Below are 21,378 nucleotides of genomic sequence, written 5' to 3' on the forward strand. Positions count from 1 at the left end.
TCATTGATGTGGAGACAGTGGCCACTGGAGTTGCTGAGGGTAGGGAGGGGGAAAAAGAGATGCAATATGGGGGCATTTTCAGGACTTGGAATTGTCCTGAATGACATTGCAAAAACAGATGCAGGACATGATCTACTCTGCCATAACCTACAGAATGGAGTGGGAGAGAGTGTAAACTACAATGTAGACTATAAGCCATGATGTTTGGAAATGCTCCAAAATATGTTCATCAATTGCAATGAATGTATCACACTAATGAAAGAAGTTGTTAATGTGGGAAAAGTGGGAGGTGTGCAGAGTGGCCCATATGGGAATCCCCTATATTTTTACCTAAAAAAAAAAAAAAAAGAATCAGGAACCTACTGTCTCTGCTTCCCAGCTCTTCTTCCTGCCCATGGTTGACAAATCAATTGTCCTCAAACCCAGCTGTGTTCATTTTCCCCCTTGGGTCAGGAACATGCAGAGGCTCCCTACGACCCAGAGAAGAGAGTCCACATTCAAATGCAAAGCCCTCCATCAACCATCACGTGGCCCCTTCCCATCATCATCACAGCTCTGACTTCCCAACATGACCTATCCAAATCCTTCAACTTACTCTCCTGCAGACCTTCCAAGTTCTGACTTGCAATCTCCACTTTTCCCATTCTCCCCACCTCAAAGCCTGTCCTCTCAGCAAATCCATTACCGTTACTTCAAGCCAGAGGAAGTGGCACCATCGAACCTTCCCAAAGACCAAACACTCGCTGCTCAGAGCAGGGACCTGAGCCAGAGGAGCCATCAGGCCATCCTTTGGGTCAAGACCACGTATTTGACGATCGAACGAACCCTTCCCGGTGAGCCCCTCCCCATCTGACCACGTGCGCCAGCAGCACCCCCCCCCCCAGGTACAGTGGAGCCTCTGCAAGGACAGGTTACTATTTACTGCTTGCACCACCTGTGAGTGCCCCGATACATAGCAGCTCATCATTTTGCGGAGGCACAGGCTTTGATGTCTTACTGTGAGCTGGTGTTCTGGAATTGAGTGACCTTAGCTAGGGAAAGAACCCAGCAGATCACCCAGCACCCAAACTAAATTCAGTTTTGTTTTTCTCTGCTCATCTGTCACATATTGCAGTGACTGTCAGGAAGTGATTTGAGAAAAATGTTGTTTCTTTCTGAAAATGACATTTCTCCCCCAAGGGAGACAAACCACTTCAGCAGTCGAGCAAAAGGCATCCCTCTGTAGGACGGCACTGCTGGCCTCCAATCCGATTTGACCGTCAGCTCTGTGCCTGTTTGGTTCACTATTGGCATGAGGTTGGTGCTCAATAATCACTGACTCAGGGAAAGAACAGGAACCTCCCCAAACATTTCTACATTCAAAAGCACAGATTTATGACGCTTCCCAGAGAGCTCCCTCCCCCAAGGGCCTGGAGAGTGCTGGCAGGATGGCAGAAGGTGGCAGGGGAACTAAAGGATGGGAAAGTTCCTTCCAAAAGTGCTCGACTTCCAGCTCCACCCTGGGGCCCCACGCAGAGCTGCCACCACAGTGCCTCTCCCTCCGGGAGCAAGAGCCAACCCCTCCCTGCCCAGAACGGCAGGGTCAGTGCGGCTCAGAGGCCAGGGCCCTGCCTCTTGCAGCTAGAGAATCTCAGACTCTTCAAAATGCGTTGAAGGCCACCTCGTTCAGCCTCCTTGTTTATTGGTGAGGAAGCTGAACCCAGGGAAGGGAGGTGATTCTGCCCAGGTGAGAGAGCTGAGAGCACCCCTGGGCTCCCGAAGCCCTTTCCACTCATCCTCCCCACACAGGACCCTCCTCCCCGTTACCTTCTCAGGCCCCCCTGGCTCTTTAAGATGGCTGGCTCCCCCATGGCTCAGGTGGGCCCAGATGCACATCAAACTGGTCCACAATAGGCAGTTAATGGATATACCTGTTGAATGAATGAATGACCTCTAAAATGAGAATGTCAGACTCCGGGTATCTGGGGGAAGAGAAACCATTCTGGCACGCCCCTGCTGCCCTAAGCTCCCCTGAGGTCGGGGGTCGGGCCATGAGCTGCGTGTGAGGGATGGAGGAGGCCCGGTCTGCACCCTCCTCCCACACCCCAAATCATCTCTGTACCCACAGAGAGGAGCCAGAGCTCCAGCTTGCAATCACTCTCACTTACACAGCATTTATAAGGCATTCCAACTGTGCCAGCCCGGGACAGCAGGCTTGGGGCCCTTTGCATGAAATGTGTAGTTCCCCAGCGAACATCTCTGCTCTGATGTAAGAACCATCCCTCGCTCATCATTCTCTCTTGTGAAATACAAGAGGGTAGGTCTTCATCTTGTCATGTCTTGATTACCCAGCCCAGACCCCTCCCCACCCAAATCACTGCCCATCCGGGAACTGGCAACAGAGCTTCAGGGTCACACAACCAAGGGAGGAGAAAGTGTTTTGACGAGTTTTTCTGGTCCAACTTTTTTATTCTCCTGGGGAAACCTTAATGGGACCCCAAGACTCTACAGCATCTGCCTCCCTCCAGCACTGACCCCTGAGGGAGAAGCTCCAGATACCAGATGGGCTGAGGAGATTCCACAGATGCAGCTCCCAGAGAGAGCCTGCCGGGCTTCCCTGGAGGAACCAGGCATCAGACGCTGGGTCTTGCCCGAGGAGTCATTGGCCAGTATCAGTATTTCCAACCTGTCCCAAGACCTTCCCTTAGTAGGATACATTATGGTACCATGTGTAACTCTGGAAAATAAAAGCAGTGTTGGTTAATAAAAGAAATTTTCCAAACCACCGTGTGCTCAGTTTAAAATCCATTCCCCTTGTTTAATAGACTGAGAAGTGTTGAGGCATGACTCTCAGGGAGGGTGCTTTGTCACGGGGCCCAGAGCACCTCTCCACGGTGGCTCACTTACCCCAGGACTACGTAAAAGGGGAGAGGTGCGCGCTGCCTGCTCTCTCTAGCATATCTAGATTCTCCAGACACACACCCTCCCGGGTATCGACCCCATGGTGAGGCAGGAGACTGCACGAGACCCTCTGGTGGCAAGACCTACCTGGGAACCAGGGCCACTCCAGCCCCATCCTCTGGCTCCTTCAAGAGACCTTGAAAGCACCGTGGTGAAAATCTACCATAAGTTGGAGTCCTGACTCTTAAACTCTGATCTCAGTTCTAAGATTAACTTGCTTCGTATCCTTGGACAAACGGCTCCCCTTCTCTGGGCCTTGATTTCCTTATCTGTGAATAAGCTGAGGTCTGAGGTTCTCAGCAGGGGGCTAATCTCCCATCTAGGGGTTCTCAATGACTAAAGGTGCTGCTGGCATTTCGCGGATGAGCCCAGGGATTTTAAATGACTTACAACTCACGGAACAGTGCCATACAGTGAAGAATTATCCCTTCCAAAACGCCAACTGCAAACTCGCAGAGAAATATCGAATTACATTATTTCTGAGGTGCCTCCCTTTGACAAGTCTGCGATTCTAAAGTTCCAAATACCCCTTTTCCACCCCTCTTCATCTTTTCTCCATTCAACAAATACTTAGTGAGGGTCTTTTCTGGGCCAGGCTCTGTTCTAGGTGCTGGGCTTATAGGAATGATCAAAACAAAGTCCCTGTTCTTACGGAGATGACATGTTGGTGGGGAAGACAGATGACCAACAGGGCTGCAATGGATACCTGACGTGCCGTCATGTGGTGAGGATGCAGGGTGAAGGCAGAGCAGGGCAGTGGGGAAGGAGAATGATGGGGAGTGGGGATGCTACTTTATGCAGGATGGTCAGGGAAAGCCCTCTCCTACAAGTATGCATTTGAGCAGAAACCTGAAGGCAGTGGGGGATCGAGCCATGAGGGCATCTGGGGATGAGTGTCCCAGGAGAGCACGTTCCAAGGAGGGAACAAAACTGTGTGGTTAAGGCTCAGCCAGGGGGCCAGTGCGGCTGGAGCAGAGGGGGCCAGGCGGGAAGGAGATGAGGCCACAGAAGCGTGTGGGGTCGGATCTGAGAGCGCTGCTGCTGAAAGCGCAGCCTCAGCCTCCACTGGGATCTGGTTAAAAAGCAGACTCTCCGCCCTCTCCCCAGCCCTGCCAGAACAGAATCTGCATGACCAACATCCCCAGGTGATGCCTCTGCACGTTTACGTTTGAGAAGCGCTACAGAGAGCAGGGGGTGGCAACCCTGCTGCGTATGAGCATCACCTGGGAAGCATTTCAAAATGCTGATGCCCAGGCACCCTCCTCCAGGCTCATTAAAGAAGATACTCTGGCAGTGGGTCCAAGAAAATACATTTATTTTTTAATCTTCCCACTGATTCGAATGTGCAGCCAAGTTCAGACTGCTGGAGCGCACACATCTGCAATTTCCAGCACCACTAAGCAAGCTCTCTAGGGGGAGGAATGAGCCACTGGAAGAGCACCGATACCTCTTTAACAGAGTCGCCTGTTGGCCTCTCTGTCTCCCCACTGGAATGTCACCTCCTAAAGGCAGAGTTGTGTCTCCTTCATTGCGGTTTCCCCTGCCCCAGTGTAAGGGGCTCACACACAGGCTCTGCTCAGTGACTAGCTGGCGAAGGAATCAAAGAAGGAACGCGAGTGAATGCCGGTAGAGACTTGACCTGCCGCACAGGGCTTTACCAGTCACAGGGGGTTCCCAGCTGGGGGCTGTAGCTCCTCCAGTGCCGAGAAGGAGGAGTTTCTCGCAGTGCCTCGTCTCCCCACCCCACAAGGGTTTGAACAACCACCAACGATTTGGTCTCCATCTCTTCCCGTGGGTGGTGAGAACAATAGACTCCAAGACTACTGGAGCTCCAGGGGTCTTCAGAGGAGGCCACTCCCACACCCAGGCTGACGAAGAAATTCCAAAGAGGGAAATTGCCTTGCCCCAGGCCACACAGCAACAGGAAGGGCAGGGCAGGGCCTAGAAAGCAGGTGTCCTGGCCCCAGCCAGAGCCCACACCCTGCTGTTCTTGACCTGAGCTCCCCCGGCTGCAGACCTCCCAACGCCCTCCATCTCCACCTTGGCACGCCTCCCGCCTTTCCCTTCCCCCAATCCCCTGCCCGCTCTAGTTTCCCTTCCCCCTGCATCTCCCACACCCAGAGCCAGATCTAAATTTTATGGAGTCTAAAGCTTATACAACTTAGGGCCCATTCTAAGGAAAAGACACAATGTTATAAATATAAAAATCGATATAAAAATGAATATTTCAAATAAGGAAAGAAATCAAAACAAATTACAAATCCCAAAAAGCTGACAAATTCCACAAATGTCACCCAATCCAGAAACATAACCTAATGTTTTTTTATTAAATGCCTGTCACACCCTGCTGATTCGAAACTTTAAGGACACTTTACATTTTACATGCCTGATGCTTGTAAGAGTTTTCCACTGACCAGCTTCTGACTCTGTATTTCAAACTTTGTTTTTTCTCTAGCACCCACATCCTACGGCGCCGGGCACCGTGGCCTCTGCTCTTATAGGGATATGACTTGGGCCCACACCTTTGTGTCACAACGCCAGGTAAGTCAACACGGAGGGCAGTGGCCCTGGAAGCCGTGCCTGCCCCGGGATGGTTAGCAAAATTGAATTAGAAGTGGAAGTGGCTGCCAACCATAAATGTATCCCACCAAACTCAAATGATATGTGTTCCCAGCTCAAATGCCCTTTATCTAGCCCCAAGGATACCTTGCGATCACTGGAATGCCACCAAACATGAAAATGTGATGGAGGAGAAGCTGTGGGGAAAGAGTCAGCCATCTTAACAGACTGCAGTTTAAATATCATTTGTAAATTTTACAAAAACATGAAGCTGTTGCAAGGGCCCCTTCCAGGGCTTTCGAAGGGCTGGTACAATGAAGAGGTGCTGGGGCTTAGGTTTCTCCAGCTTCCCGGTAAATCCGTCTCCACCTTCACCTTCTTTGTCCTCCGCCACTTCAGAAAGGACAATTACCAACAGGAAGAATACACAAGCCAAGGATTTTAAATGTGTGGAATTGCGAACCAGGATCTATGTCTCTGCAGAAAACTGAGAGAGACTGAGAGAAATCCAGGGAGTCTCGCAGAGGAGGAAGCTGTTATCTTGTTTACTCTTTGCGTTTAGAAAAATTACCTCATTAGCTGTCTGCATCCATGCCCAGCTGCAAACACTAAATCCATCATGTGGGGATCCATTTGACTTTCTTGGACACCGTAAATGGCATGTTTTTGAATTTGTTTTGAGTTCTGTGGCTGTCTCAAATGTCAAAAAATGATGGAGGGGATGGAGGGACTGAAATCGGAGGTGAGCCAGAAACGACGGGCCTCTTCAGGTGGGCACGGTGAAGACGGAGAAGCCCCCGAAGGCCCAGGGAGGAAGGAAAAGGGAAGAAGGACTGGTTCCCAAGCCCGGATTAGCCCCTGACCATCCTGCGCTTTGCATCAGCAAGAGCAGATTAGGGACAAGTAAGACCTAGTCGCCCAGAGGCAGCCAAGAAGCAACACAAGATGAGAACACTCATTCAAGAGGCGGTTACATCAGCTATTGGATAACGAAGATGAGGCACTCCACTGAGAGTTCATGTTGAATGAACTGTACAAAGCACGGGCCTGGATAACACAGGGAATCCAGTGGTGGAAGAGGGACCGTGGTTAACGGGACAAGTTCTCTCATGAATGATAACAGTATATAATATAATATAAGGTGATAATAATTAGGTGGGTTGGGGGAAAAATACACCAAATGTTAGATATGAGCTAATAGTAGTGTTTGGACCACACTCCTTCATGGTTTGTAACTAATGTCACACAACAACGCCAGGTGGTGGTGGTGGGGAGATGTATAGGGAGCCTTGTATGAGGATATATATGCACGTCTGGTTTGTAAATTCACAACTTTTACTATATACTTATTGCTGATGTATATTTATGTATGAATGATATATTTCAAGAAAATGTTATTTTTTAAAAAGATGAAGTTTGGATGCAGATGTGGTTCAAGCATTTGGGCGCCCGCCTACCACATAGGAGGTCCCAGGTCCAGTTCCCAGTGCCTCCTAAAGAGAAGATGAGCAGACACAGGGAGTGCACAATGAATGGACACAGAGAGCAGACAGCGAGGGGAGAGAGAGCAAAAATAAATAAATAAAATAAAAATCTTTAAAAAATGATGAAGGCACTCAACATTCTGCCTTCTCAATCTCCAGTGTGTTTCTCGGAGTCCCCAGAGGTGCCTGGACATTGAAGAAGCTCTGCTCCTGCAGGGAGGTTCACATAGTCCTTCATGGACTGAACTCTTTGACTTTGAACTCCAGTTTCTGCTCCCTTAAAACTCAGAAACCATTCCTCGTGGGAAGAGAGCAGAGGTTAGCCATCACATCTCTGCATTGTCCAGTCCCATCCTTTTTCCTCCTCCCCTCAACCCAATGCTCCTAGACCCACTGGCTCATGAAATTGAGCCCTGGAAGGAACCCCAAGCCCCCGGTTCTGCAAGCAGGTCCACTCTGAGCTCCTAACTGCACTCAACCAGGAGACTAGGCTACAGGAAAACAACACTAACGTCTCAGGGTTCCCGTGAGGACAAACTGCACTAAGAGGTAGAAGGCTGCATTGGAAGGTGGGCTCGGCTTGCCACTCTAAACAATCATTATCATGATAGCAGAGCACCGGGGAATCAGCCATGTGGACTGTGTAGACACAGAGCCCATGTCTTTGCTTAGATCAGTTTTGTTTTTAACTGTACTCTGTGACCCATTGGTGAATCATCAAATCGCTTTGAGTCATAACCAGTATTTAAAAATATGTATATAATAAAATAGGATAGAAAATAGCATGCAGCACACATAGATCATGGGGCTTGATGAAACTTCTGTTTAATTTACGTGTGCATAGGGAAAGAATGTAAATAGATTTCTTACTCCTTCCTGAGGTTAAGAGGTTGAAACCCACTGATCCTGCCCACGAGCCCTTAGAATAGTTGACCCTAAATGACACCATGCAACAGAACTAGCTGAGGAGTTTGTTAAAAGCAGATTTCCAGACACTGCTCTCCAGAGATATTGAAGCACACCATTTAGTGGGGCCTGGGAATGTGCATTTTAACAAGCTCTTCTGTGATTCCAACACTTTTGGTCTGTGGAACACAATCCAGGAATCACCATATTACAACAGTGGTATAGGAAACTCAAGTGACATTGGAAAATGCTTGTTTCACCTTCACCTAGAGACTTGGGAAATAGAGGGGCGGGGTGGGGCAGAGGGGTGGCTATCTGGCTGTGGGGAGATTTCCTTCTTCCTTTCGTGTGGATGACTTCAGTGTCTCACAGAGTTGGGCACCAGTTGTCCACCCTTGAGAGTCGATTGAGGTTACAGTTTTCCAAGTCAGGCACAGGGAAGGGCTAAACATCTCCCTGAATAGAATTATCTACCTGGGGACCCAGGTGGCTTTAGGGAAAGCCCTTTCAGTGACAGTCCTGAACTGGATTACTTCTTGGGATTACCTTCAGATCTTATAAGGCATGATTGATTCTAAGAGCAACAGGATGGAGGGTGAGGTTGGAAGACAGCATCTCAAACACACCTGCCACTGATTTGAGCTGTACTTTCCAAACTGCGGGTCCTGACTCATTAGTGAATCATGAAATCAATTTAGTATTTTGAAAAACAAAATGGAATTGAATACAATAGAAAATATCATAGTGCCTCACAGATTTGATCATGTGTCACTGCATAACAAACCAACCAAAAACCAAAAGTAGGCTTAGAGCAACAGCATTTTTTTTTTTTTTTTTGCTTATGAGCCTGAAATTTGGGCAGGGCTCCACGTGCATCCATTGGGATGGCCCAGCTGGAGCTGGAGGATCTGCCCACCAGCTGCCTCACTCAAATGGCTGCCCAGCTGGTGCCGGCTACCGGCTGGGAGCTCAGCCGGGGCAGTCAGCTGGGCCCTGGTGCTCCTCCAAGTGGCTCTCTGTATGGCCAGATTGGGGGTCTCACAACCCCATGCCAAGAACAAGCATTCTAAGAGGTCAAGCCTCAACGTACAAGCACCTAGCAAGCCTCCACTTGCATCACCCCTGCTAGTATCACACTGGCTTAAGCCAGTTACATGGTCAAGCGCAGAGTCAGTGCGGGGAGGCACTACGCAAGGTCCCTGACATTTGTAGGTGTGGCTGGTTGGGGGCCACAAGGGTAAGCATTCATTTCTGGAAAAAGTATGTTTTCACTGGTATATGTGTATAAGTACTGGGTGCAATGGAAAGCATATTCCTAAAAACAGATCAGAGTTCAAAAGGTTCGAGAAACACAGAACCAGAGAGCCTCGGGACACAGGTAGAAGCCAAACTTACTTTCCTCGGTTTCCGTTTCTCTGTCCCCTTTCTCTAGGTCTACCCCTACCTGTCCATTTTTCTGATATCTATGCCCCTCCTTTTTCTTTTCTTCTTTGTTTCTTCCTCTTGTTCCTTTTTCTGCCCTTTCCTCTTTCTCAGTCTTAGTATCTCTGCTACTGAATAATTTTTTTCACTAACCTTTCACATTCAAACCTCTGCTCTTTCAAACATACATCCAAACCTTACCATAAGCTGGGGACCCATGTGACTCGTTGTCAACACAGCATCACATATAAATGACCACAGTCCAGTAGCCAAAAGTAATTTTACATTTATTTCATTTTTTCCTAAAACTCCCAAAGAATATTAACATAAATGCAGTTGAAATTCTACAGATGAACTATAAAATTCCTCCCTCTCCCTCTTCTCCCAGTTCCCACAGCTCTGGAGTCTCACTTGGGCAAACCCCCAAAACGCTCAATACTCAGCCCAGAAGCCTTGCTCCCCCCATCTCCCCTCCCCTTGCTCCCCCTTTCTTAATGTAGCTTCTCTGATTCCAACGCACTTTCCCCCAATGTCTCGATTCTGTGTCACAAAATTCTAAAGCCTAGATTGACAAAATGGAACTCAGAGAGAGGGATAGAGACAGAATCTGAAAGAGCAAAAAAAATTCTCTTTAATTGAGGGGGTTGGGAAGCACTCAAATTGCTATAAATTTTCATCAGTTACCACACAGCCAATATGGTGTCTTAGAGCCCCGGATGGTGAGTCAGGAGAAACTGATTTTAGTTCTGGCTAGACTGCTAAGTATAAGCCTAACCTTTGACAAATCATCCAGCTTCTCAGCCTCCGCGTGGTAAGTAATAGTGCCTGCTTGTGGGGGTCCTTGTGAGGACTGAATGAGCTGCTATTTGTAATGTGCACGGCCCACAGCGGGGGCGAGCGGAGTGGTTCCCCTTGTGATTCCTCACCTGTAAAATGGGGGGATGACACATGCCTTGCTCATCTTGCCGGGTGTCTCTAAGGATCAAATTAGAAAACGCATGCGGACGCCCTTTATAAACTACAAAACACTGTGCTCCCGGTATGTGCTATTTTTCTTGCTTTATTGAACACAGAAATCTCATCCTCTTCATAGCTGTGAACAATGCCTCGTTTATGATCAGGCTCAGAAAGAGCTCACATGGTTGTGCACCAATTATAATCATAAGACGGTGGGGAAACTGCCCTTCTCCCCTTCCTCCCAACCCGCCCCCCCACCCCCCGTCTCCCACCCCCCACTCCTCCACCCCCACCTACCAGTACACACACACACTAGGTGCTCGATAGTTCTTAAAGTGTGGTTCTTGGCCCAGCAGCCTCAGCACCACCTGGAAAAGTGTCAGAAGCACAGTACTGTGCCCCACCGAGACGACAGATTCAGAATCTCAGGCGGGTGGAGCTCGGAGCACTGCAATTGCGCATCTGAGGCCAGAGGAACAGCGGCAGGGGAGGCGGCCTCTCCTGTGTCGAGCTGATTTGTCTTTGGGGCAGGGAAGCCAGCTCTTGGGAAGCAAGATGCTCTGACGGTGTTCAGACACCTGGGGACAAGAACGAGAGGTTCCAGCAGGAGCCCAGCATGCAGGACCACAGAAGGGGGTCCTCCCCCTCTTTCCCTGGGGCTCAGGGCTCTCTCTGCCTTCTCCATCTGAGGAAACACCAGCTGTCTCCTCAGGAAGGATCAGCTTTGATTCACAAACGGGGCCAGAGAAGGGGAAGATGTTGGCAAGATGGAAGCTAGAACTAGGGTGAGGCAAGTGAGGCAGCCGGGGTGCAACATTAAAAAAGGCGCTCAGCCTCGGGATCCTGCACCCGCAGTCAGCGGGGAGAGGGACTTCTGCCTGGAGGGACACAGAGTCCTGAGGCCTGGGGGGGCTGGGACCAGGGGAAGGGGATACAGGAGGAGAGAAGAGGCATAGCCATGGGGCATTCTGGAAGTGCGGGGAATATTCATCCTGTGCCATCCCAAAGATGGGAAAATGAGGCCCCAAAAGGAGTATTTAGTGGGTTTCACAGTGGCCTGGTGTGGGAAGGTAAGAAGCGGCAGCTGGCATGTGACCCCGGGGGTGTGTAACAGTCAGCCAAAGGGGTGCTGATGCAAAGTACCAGAAATCTGTTGGCTTTCATAAAGGGCATTACTTGGGTTAGAAGCTCAGTCACCAGGCCATAAAGCGTAAGTTACTTCCCTCACCAAAGTCGGTTGCCACATGTTATTAGAGCAAGATGGCTGCCGGCACTCAACCTTCCTCTTCATCTTAAAGCTCTGTGGTCCCAGCTTCTTCCAATATCAGCCACAGGCTGGGATAGGTCTCACCTCTCTGCCAGGGCCCGTTTCTCTCTAGGCTCAGTTGCTCTTTTCTCTCCACAAGGTCAGCTATAGACTATCAGGCTCTGTCTCTCCCTGGGGCTCGATTCTCTCTGGGCTCAGCTGCTCTGCTCTCTCCCACGTGTTTACTTCCCGGGCTCCAGCTCAAAACTCTACCTCTCTTCATTGCCATGTGGTCTTCTCTGTGAGTCTCTGGCCACCAACATCCTACTGACATGGCCCAGTCAAAGCCCTAATCATAATTTAATATGCCCAGAGGAAAAAAACACTTTACAAGCATAACCCAATATCTATTTTTGGAATTCATAAATAATACCAAACTGCTACAGGGTGGAAGCCAGAACAGGGACTGAAGGGTTCACCTGGCAATTTCCACCCACAAGAGGCCAGACTTGGAAAGGGGGTAGAGCGGGTTCACACCCTGGGCCCTGGGAGAGCGGGTTTCATCTGTTCCTTACACACGCGTGCACGTACACACCTGCACGTGCTCACACACCGAACGCTACCGTGGATGGGCCAGGTGCTGTGCCATGTGTTGAAGATTCAGCAAAGATTTGGCCCAGGCCTGCCTCTGAGGAGCCCTGGTCCCAGGGGTGGGGCAGGCGAGCCTAACGCGGTGTGACTAGTGCTGGGGTGAGCCAGCTGGGGCCACCTCCAGGTAGATGGGAGGATGGCAAGGCAGGGAGGCAGCCAGATCGTGGAAGGTCTAATGTGCCAAGCTGATGCCTCCGAGATTGGATTTCATCTTAAGAGCAATGGGGAACCATGGAGGAGTTCCAAGCAGGGTGGCGACACTATTGAATTTATTATTTGGAAATGTCATTCTGGCAACTGTTTGGATGAAGGATGAAGGTGGGTAGCCAGTAAGGGCTCTGCAGTTATCCATCTCAGAGATGCAGGGTGGAGTGCCGCCAACAAAGCCAGAGCAAGGGGAGGGCAGCCAGACCGCGCCCTGCCATGATGGGGAGGTGCATCCTGTCCTGCACAACCACTCCACCCCCAGCCCAGGCCTGGAAGAGCCGTGCCCCTTGACTGGTGTGTGCAGCCTGTGCTCAGACCCCCAGGCAGCAGTGCCACAATGCCAGAAGGAGAGAGGTGCCCTAGAGAGGCCCATGCCCCAAGCTTGGGGCAGGCTCAGGGTGGTTCCTGCCCCCCTCAGAGAGTGGGATCCACATGGTGGTGGCAGGTGGGGGGCTGCAGACCCCCAGCTGTGGGGAGAGTGGTCAGCTGCCTCACCACTGCAGCGGACATGGCTGGTGATGGGTGTTGGGTTTTGCATTCTTGCTGACGCTGTTACTTTGGCTCATCATCCCCGGCTCTTATTCATTAGGCTGTTGGTTACTTTTACACACACACACACACCATTCTAGAGCCCAGAGAAAGCTAGGATAGTCACTTAAAATTTCACCACTAGGGCTAGAGAAATTAGACAGAGGACGGTGGACACAGACCTCAGATGCCCTCAGTGGTGGACGTTGGGGGAGTCCTGCCTCTACTGTCCACCCCTATAGCTGAACAGGGTGAGCACACCTCGGACCCTGCCCACTTCCTCTGTTCCACTAAGCCATCCCTCGACTAAGAAAGCTGAAGCTCAGGCTGAGGCAGCTGACAAGGGCTGGGGAAGTCCCTGGTCTGAGAATCGGCTTCTTGGAGTGGGACTTAAAGAAACAGGTGGTAAGAGCAGGAACAGGACCGTAGAGATCACCAAGTGCAGACATCCCTTGATACTGAGCCCAAAGAGGAAGAACGGCTTACTTGACATCACAGCCCATTCTACATTCATTCATTTATTCACCCATTCATTCACTCATTCAACCAACACCTACTGAACACCTACCACTTGCCACCCCTTGTTCTAGTGGTGTGATATAAGAGTGAACAAGAATGGTCCCTGCTCTCGAGGAGCTCACATTCTAGTTAGTTATAACTGGACAACTAGGTAAAGCATATGGAATATCAGATGGCAATAAGTGCTGGAGAGAAGACTAAATCAGAGAAGGGGGATAGAGAGTACTTTAGAGGTGGAGGCAGTTTTAAGTAGGGTAACATTTGAGAAAAGATCTGGGGGAAGTGAGAGGGAGGTGAAGGATATGTGTTGCAGGCATAAGGGACAGTGAGTGCCAAGTCCCTAAGGCAGAAACATGCCTTGGTGTTTGAGGGAAAGCAGGTGGGCAGTGCGGCTGGAGGAGAGTTAGCCGGGAGGTGAGTGTAGGAGATGAAGTCAGAGAGGTTGGAAGAGGTGTGGAGGTGGAGCCCATTTCTTATGGGGCTTGAGGCAGGTGTAGAATTTGGCCTTTACCCTAGAGCAGGGGTTCTTAACCTTTTTTGTTTCACAGATCCCTTTGCCAGTCAGGTGAGAACCTTGGAGTCCTTCTCACAATGTAGTGGCAGATAGTTTTATGACACTCAACTACCATCAGGTCTAACAACTACTGTAATTTTGAAGTATGGAGAAGCATAGGCGATTTTTCAAGATATGCAACTGTAATGTGATATGAAATGAATACTACTGTAATTTATTGCATCCATTCGTAAGTGAAGGATAATGCTAGATTTCAGTTAGAGGTCAGAGGAAATAAAGGTAATAAGTTGATTTTTTTTCAGTTCAAACTCATGAACCCCCTGAAATCTTTTGGGTCCCTAGTTAAGAACCCCTGCTTTAGTGAGGTGGGATAGGGCGGCGGACTTGGCCCAGTGGATAGGGCGTCCGTCTACCACATGGAAGGTCCGCGGTTCAAACCCCGGGCCTCCTTGACCCGTGTGGAGCTGGCCCATGCGCAGCGCTGATGCGTGCAAGGAGTGTTGTGCCACGCAGGGGTGTCCCCTGCGTAGGGGAGCCCCACGCGCAAGGAGTGCGCCCCGTAAGGAGAGCCACCCAGCGCGAAAGAAAGTGCAGCCTGCCCAGGAATGGTGCTGCACACACAGAGAAATGACACAACAAGATGAAGCAACAAAAAGAAACACAGATTCCCGTGCCGCTGACAACAACAGAAGCAGACAAAGAAGACGCAGCAAATAGACACAGAGAACAGACAACCGGGGTGGGGGAGGGGAGGGGAGAGAAATAAATAAATAAATAAATCTTTTAAAAAAAAAGTGAGGTGGGAGCCCCTGGAGCTCTCTGAGCAGAGGAGGGAGGTATTCTGACTTAAGTGTTAATTGACTGCTGTGTTGTGAATAGAGAGAAGGATGGCAAAGATGGGCTCACAGAGACCAGTGTAGGAGGTGACAGCAAAAGTCCAATCAAGAAATAATTGTGGGGAAACGGACTTGGCCCAGTGGTTAGGGCGTCCGTCTACCACATGGGAGGTCTGCGGTTCGGACCCCGGGCCTCCTTGACCCGTGTGGGGCTGGCCCATGCGCAGTGCTGATGCGCGCAGGGGGTGCCGCCCCACGCAGGGGTGTCCCCCGCGTGGGGGAGCCCCACGCGCAGGGAGTGCGCCCCGTGTGGAGAGCCGCCCAGCGCCAAGGAGGGTGCGGCCTGCCCAGGAACGGCGCCGCCCACACTTCCCGTGCCGCTGACGGCGGCAGAAGCGGACAAAGAAACAAGACGCAGCAAGTAGACACAGAGAACAGACAACCAGGGTGGGGGGGGATTAAATAAATAAATAAATCTTTAAATAAATAAATAAATAAATAAAAAGAAATAACTGTGGCTTGGACCAGGGAAGTAGCATCGGAAGTGGTGGACATGTCATCAGCCAGAGCTTGGCCAGATCATGGAGGTAAAGGCAGCAGTATTTACTGGAGGATTGGCTGTGAGATGTAGAAAAAGAGTAAAATATCCCCAAAGTTTTCATCCCAAGCTATTAAAGGGGAGATGTTGCTGTTGACCCCTATGGGAGAGCAGGTTTCTGTTGGAGTGTGTTGAAGCTGGGATGCCAGTGAAGGTGTAGAGGAGACCGTGGGAACAGGAGATAGCGTTCAGAGACGAGGTCACCAGAGGCAGCACCGGGGACTTGAACCTGATGAGTCACAGATTACACTGCTCTGTCTGAAAAATTAAAGGTGGACCTGGGCAGTCCGTGAGCTCCAGAGTGTTGGAAAGTCCATCATCTGAGAAAGATTGGGCTGGCAATGAAGGAGTTCCATGCTGTCCTTGGGACAACACTGCACAAAGGGACAGCAGCAACAGGGGATGGAAAGGGGGAGCTCACAGTGAAGTACAGGCATTTAACTCAAGCCCCCAGTGTGTCCAGAGTCAAGCGAAGGTGAATTCTTCTCCCAGGTTCATCCACCTGAAGACACCCTGGGAGATCACTGGGGAACTTGCTGAGCAGTGAGTGACACGTTTGCTGAAGCCTTGCTCACACAGCTGAATAAGCACATTTGATTAACATTCTCTAGATTCTCAAACCCCAAAGGCGTGCCATAGAGAGGATGGTCCCGCTGGGAGAGAGGAAGCTGCCTTCCGGTATCTGCAGAGCGTCACTCAGACAAAGCTATGTGTGAACCATTGGGTTGAAAGGGAGGGAAGTTTAAGGAAGGTCTTAGTTGGATTCCTCAGAAGCAGATCCTGAGTTCAGGCTTTGTGCAAAAGTAGTTGATTTAAGAGGTGAGCCCAGAAAGCCCCAGCAGAAAAATGGGGAAGTGAGACCAGGAACAAGTATGTTAATGAGCAGGTAGCCACTGTGGGCAACGAGGGCTCCGTGCCACTGGGGACACTCCAGGAGAACGCGTGGAACCTATCTCAGGGCTGTCCCACCCAACGGGGGTGCTTATCCACCCATCATTGGTTGTGTCCCCCGCCCAAATGACCTATTCTTTTGTGGCCAGAGAAAGCCCTCAAGCAGAGAGTAGCTGGTGTTTCCAGCAGGAAGCTTCCCACCGGCACAGAAACCATGCGTGCCAAGGACTGGCAGGACCCTGACAGCGTCTGCCACAACGTGCACACAGGAGGCACCTGGGGCTGTGCGAGGGGCGCCTCCGTCTTTAGCCGGGACTGTGAGAATCACCACCACCCCAGTGACAGGACTGAGGGACTCCTCTCAGCACTCCTGAAAGCAGAGATGAAAACCCAGAGCGAAATCTCGCCGGTCCTTACAGAAAGGGGGCAGCAGCATGGCCCTCTCAGCCCTGAGACCAGGCTATATCGCCAGCCCGAGTCAGAATTTTGCAGTGCGTTGGGGGACAGCAACCCTCCCCGAGAAATCTCCTGCTAGGCCAGGCTCTTGGGGCTTTTAGTGAGCATCTGGGCGAGTGCCTAAGCAGTGGCCAAGGCTCAGGAAGGTCCTGGAGCAGGAAGCAGATGTCCCACACTGAGCTTCCCGTCTGACCACGGGGCCAACAGCCTACCCTGCTGCGTGAGGCTTTGCCCCGGTGCCTAGGATGGGGACCTGGAAACTGAAATCACTTTATTCTTCTCAGTTGGTTGTACCGTATACCTGTTACATTCTTAATAAAATCCAGTCATTCTCTCCAACAAATCCTTTTGCCATCTTCATAAATTTCCAAGCAAAGGCCCCCATTCTGAGCATTATCCCCTAGATGGATAGAGCCTCCTGACTATTGGAGCCAATTTTCTCTTGACCATATTAGGAAAAAAACACACACACAGCTTCCCACTCCCGCCTCCCCCAAATCCTGTCTGGATGACCAGTCCCTGATGTAACAAGCTAAAACTTGTGCTATTGACCATTTGTCAAGAAACTGACAACTTAGGTAATTACAAGATAAATGAGATGGGATCCCTGCCTTTCAGATGCTCCCAGGTCCTGCAATAAATACCTGATCTTTGGTAGGATACTTGCTGAAATATTTCCCTGAGTAGAATGTTAAAATGGTGGCAGCTGCCACCCGCGGAGTTTTCAGACCCAGGGAACTCTCTGCAGTGGAGCCCTGCCCCTTCCCTCCCTCTCGCATCAGCCTCTTGAATGCTTAGACAGCTGTTCCTTCTCAGTCATCAGCACCAGCCACCTCATTTGATTGGATGTGCAGTGTGTCTCTGCAACGGCCTTAGTGTGTTTTTGTTTGGATTTGTTTTTCTCACCATGCTGGGAGGAATTACACAGCTCTGCTTTGACTACAGTATCCTCCACCAGCAAGCTGTGTGACCTTGGGTCAGCTGCTCAACCCCTCTGAGCCTGTCATCCGGAAAATGGGGTGATGGTATCAGAGTGAACCTCATGAAAGCACCTTTGTGAAGCTCAAAAATGGTTGAATACCGGCGATGTCACAGGCTCCCCCAATACCTACCTTGCAGAGTTCTGGAGAGAACGTATGTGTCACTGCTCTGGACCCTGATCTAACTAGCTCGGGGCCACAGAGGAAGCTCCCATTCCCCTTAGGACCCAAATCACAGCTCCTTCCAAATAGCTGCAGCCTGAGGGTTCAGAGCTCATTCATCTTACAGGATTCTCCAGGGATTCTGAGATCCTGGTGGCCTCTTGTTTCCTCCACCAGCCCTGTCCTGCCATAGTGACGGCTGAAGTTTTGTGCACATTTGCTACCGGTCAGGTATGGTGTGCCAAGTGCTTTGTATATAGGCACCCATTTAGCCCTCCTTGACACCGTGCCAGGCAGGCACTGCTCTCATCCTCGTTTCACAGATAAGGGAAGCAGCGTGCAGAGAAGTGAAGTGCACTGCCAAAGCCACCCGACCAGCAGGTGGAAGGAGCAGGACTCAAAGCCCCGCCACAGGCGCCACCCGCGTGGCCCGCCTTCCCGCTGCTGCTGCCGGCTTAAGCTGCCTCACACCCGGCCCCTCCAGGCTCCGCTCTCTCCATGACCCATTGTGTTCCAGGGGTGGCCACAGGCCTATTTCTCCAAAGGCCAAGGTCAGGCAAATCTGTCAGGGGTCTGATGAAGGGGGAGAGAAAGAGAAAAGAAAAACAAGCAGAATTAAGACTAGGAAAGAGGCCTAACTGTGGATGCACTGGAGAGGAAAGGATTACAAGGGAATTCTACACCCGCTCTGGGCAACTAAGTTGGAAGTCTAGTAGAAATGGATATTTACCTAGAAAAATATAAATGACCTAAGTTGACCCAAAGAAAAGTAGAAAATGTGAAGGCTAATTACCACAGAAGAGACTAGAAAGGTGATTAAAGATCTACCATTATAAAAGGCACCGGGAACAGATGGTTTCACAGCTAAGTTCTATGTAACCTTTAAAGAACAAATAATTCCGACATTAATTAAACTCTTCCAGATCACAGAAAAAGATAAAGCGCTGCAGTTCATTGTATGAAGCCCGCGTTATCTTAGTACCAAAACTTGGTACAGATCGCTTAGGAAAAGGAAACTGTGTGCCAATCGTTTTTATGAAAGCAAATATGAAAGTTCAAAATGAAACACTAGCAAATGAAAGCTGGCAAAATGTTATTATGATCAAGTCGGATTTATTCTAATAATACCCAGATTTACACCAGGAAATCAATTAACATAATTCGTTACATCAATAAATTCAAGGGAAAAAAATGTGATCATATCAATAAATGATGAAAGTGATGAAACAAAACTCCAAGTAAAATAGAAATAGAAGAAATTCATTCTTTCAACAAATATTTAATGAGCGCCTACTGTTTGTCAGGCCCTGTGCTAAATGTTCAGGCTTATAGCCATGACCAAGACAGAAAAATTTTCTTTGCTCTCGTAAGCAGAGCATATTATGTTTGGGATATGTGCTAAGGAGAAAAAAGTACAGCAAGGGTCACAGGGAGTTAGAATTTTAGACAGGGTGGTCAGGGCAGGTGTTACTGAGAAGCAACGCCTAAAGAAAGCAAGGGGACAGGCATGGGACTACGGCGAAGGACATCCCAGGCACAGAGGAGAGCAGCGTGAGTGCCCTGGGGCAGGTACGTGTCCCCTGGAGGATCATCACAAGGATGCCAGGGGTGTGGGGTGATGAAGGACAAGACATTCATTGTCAAGTTGCTGAGACAAGATCATGGTGTTTAAAACAACTTCCCCGGGCACCTGTGGGAGAACAGGGACAACACAGAGAGGAGACGTATGCTGCCTCGGGCACTGTTGCTCTTGGGCTCCCCGAGTGACCTCTTCTCGGGGCAGGCACCACGGGGCAGGTCAGCTGAGCACTTCACAGCAGAAGCCCCAGACCCTTCCCGCCCGCAGTCCAAGAGCTGCAGACCCAGCAAGAAGAAGAGGTCCCGCCTCCCTGCACCCCGAAGTCAGCTCATTTTCCACCCCGGGGATGGCTGACAGTGAGATGACATCAATCTTCCAGGGAAAGCCCAGAGCCCCCCAAGGTCAGGCAAGACCATTGCAGTAGCTGACAGACACGTCTCCCACAGCCAGGATTATTCAGCCTGAAATCACATCATGTCAGCAACTTCAAAGATCTGTGCGAATCTATAATTCATTCCCTAGTTCTTCAAGGACACCATATTTCCATGGCTAGACAGAACCCACCCTCTCAATCTGTTGAAAGGACAGATAGACAGACTTGGGGCACCATCACCATTTTCTCCAAGAAGTATGACTGGGTACTTGTTTTACTTTTTCTACCCAAGGGCTCATCCTGGTGATTTTCCCAAAACAAGAGATGCTTGCCCCAAAGATGGACCCACCTTTCACCTTCCAAAATTCTCAAACTGCCTGCTGTCCCTACGTGACAGTTCTCCTGTGAAAAGAAAATGCAATTCTAATGGGCTCCCACACCTCTGTAAAGCACCGAGCACGCTGCCAAGTTCTCCGGCCCTCCCTTTCCTCTGCCGTTTCAGCTTTCCACAACGCACCCCCACAGGTGTCCCCTCTTCCTCAGGGACGCAGGCCAGCAGCGTTTCATGGGTACAGTGCCTCTTCAAAGCTCAGAGAGGAGCTCCATGAAGGCAGGTGAGGCCCGCAACCCTCTGTGCAGACACTTTTTAGGAAATCTCGATGAGGTTGTCCCCTTCTGTCCATTCTCTCCATAGAAATGAAGGCTTCAGAAAGCAAAGGTGGAGTCCAGGGTGTGAAGCTTAGAGTTAACTGAAAGAGTCAGCACAGTGTCTCTCTGCCCATCAACTCCCTTTGCAGGGCCAGCAGCAGAATTTGCATCCAAGGGAGCAGGTGTAGCTCAGTGGTTTGAGCACCTGCCTCTCATGTATGAGGTCCTGGGTTCAATCCCCAGTACCTCCTAAAAATAAAAGATAGTAATTTAGGCAACTCACCTTGCAGTATGCCCAAGGCTCCTGCCTCAGACCACGTACTTTTCTCATTTTCTTGTTTCTTAATAAACTCTTTACTCCCTTGCCTAAAAAAAAAAAAAAATCTGCATCCCTCTTACCAGATGGGGTTGAAGCCTGGTTTTATGAGTTGGTGTCTGTCTGAATGTGGAGAGACTGCAGCTGCCAAAACCCCTTCCTCGACATTGACACTGACTCTGACCATGTGGTTGGCATGTCCTGGAGGAACCCACTCATCTTAGTTCACGGCACTGTCAAGAGTGAGAAGCAGATGACACAGGGGCTTCCTCCTACAGACCCCAGATTAGGCTTATAGCAAAGCACCAACGCTGGGCTTGATATAGGAAGACTTCTGGCCTCTGGGTCTTCTATTTGCCAGCTAGAGAAGGCCAGGCAAGCCCCTTAAGCAATCAGAGCTGCACCTTCATCGTCTATAAGAGGGAAATGAAAATAGTCTATGGGGTTAGTAAGAAGATTAGACGAAATAATGCTTATGGCGGGAGCGAGCTCGTAAGAGATGCTTCTATGTTTAAAGCATCCGATTTTCCAGAGGCTCTCCGGGTTTATCTTTCTACCTCATCCTTTGACATTTCTCCCCGACCTCACTCATCCATGTTTTAATTC

The 21,378-nt window shown here is 50.0% G+C and overlaps 1 non-coding gene across 1 annotated transcript; it reads left to right on the forward strand.

The window, feature by feature from the left end:
• The first annotated feature begins 20,634 nt into the window (after positions 1–20,634).
• On the forward strand, positions 20,635–20,707 carry TRNAE-CUC (transfer RNA glutamic acid (anticodon CUC)). The gene has a single exon. It is a non-coding gene; the product is annotated as a tRNA-Glu (tRNA).
• Positions 20,708–21,378: the final 671 nt, after the last annotated feature.

The sequence above is a fragment of the Dasypus novemcinctus genome, chromosome 11, assembly GCF_030445035.2.
Source record: "Dasypus novemcinctus isolate mDasNov1 chromosome 11, mDasNov1.1.hap2, whole genome shotgun sequence".
In the NCBI taxonomy this organism is placed as follows: Eukaryota; Metazoa; Chordata; class Mammalia; order Cingulata; family Dasypodidae; genus Dasypus; species Dasypus novemcinctus.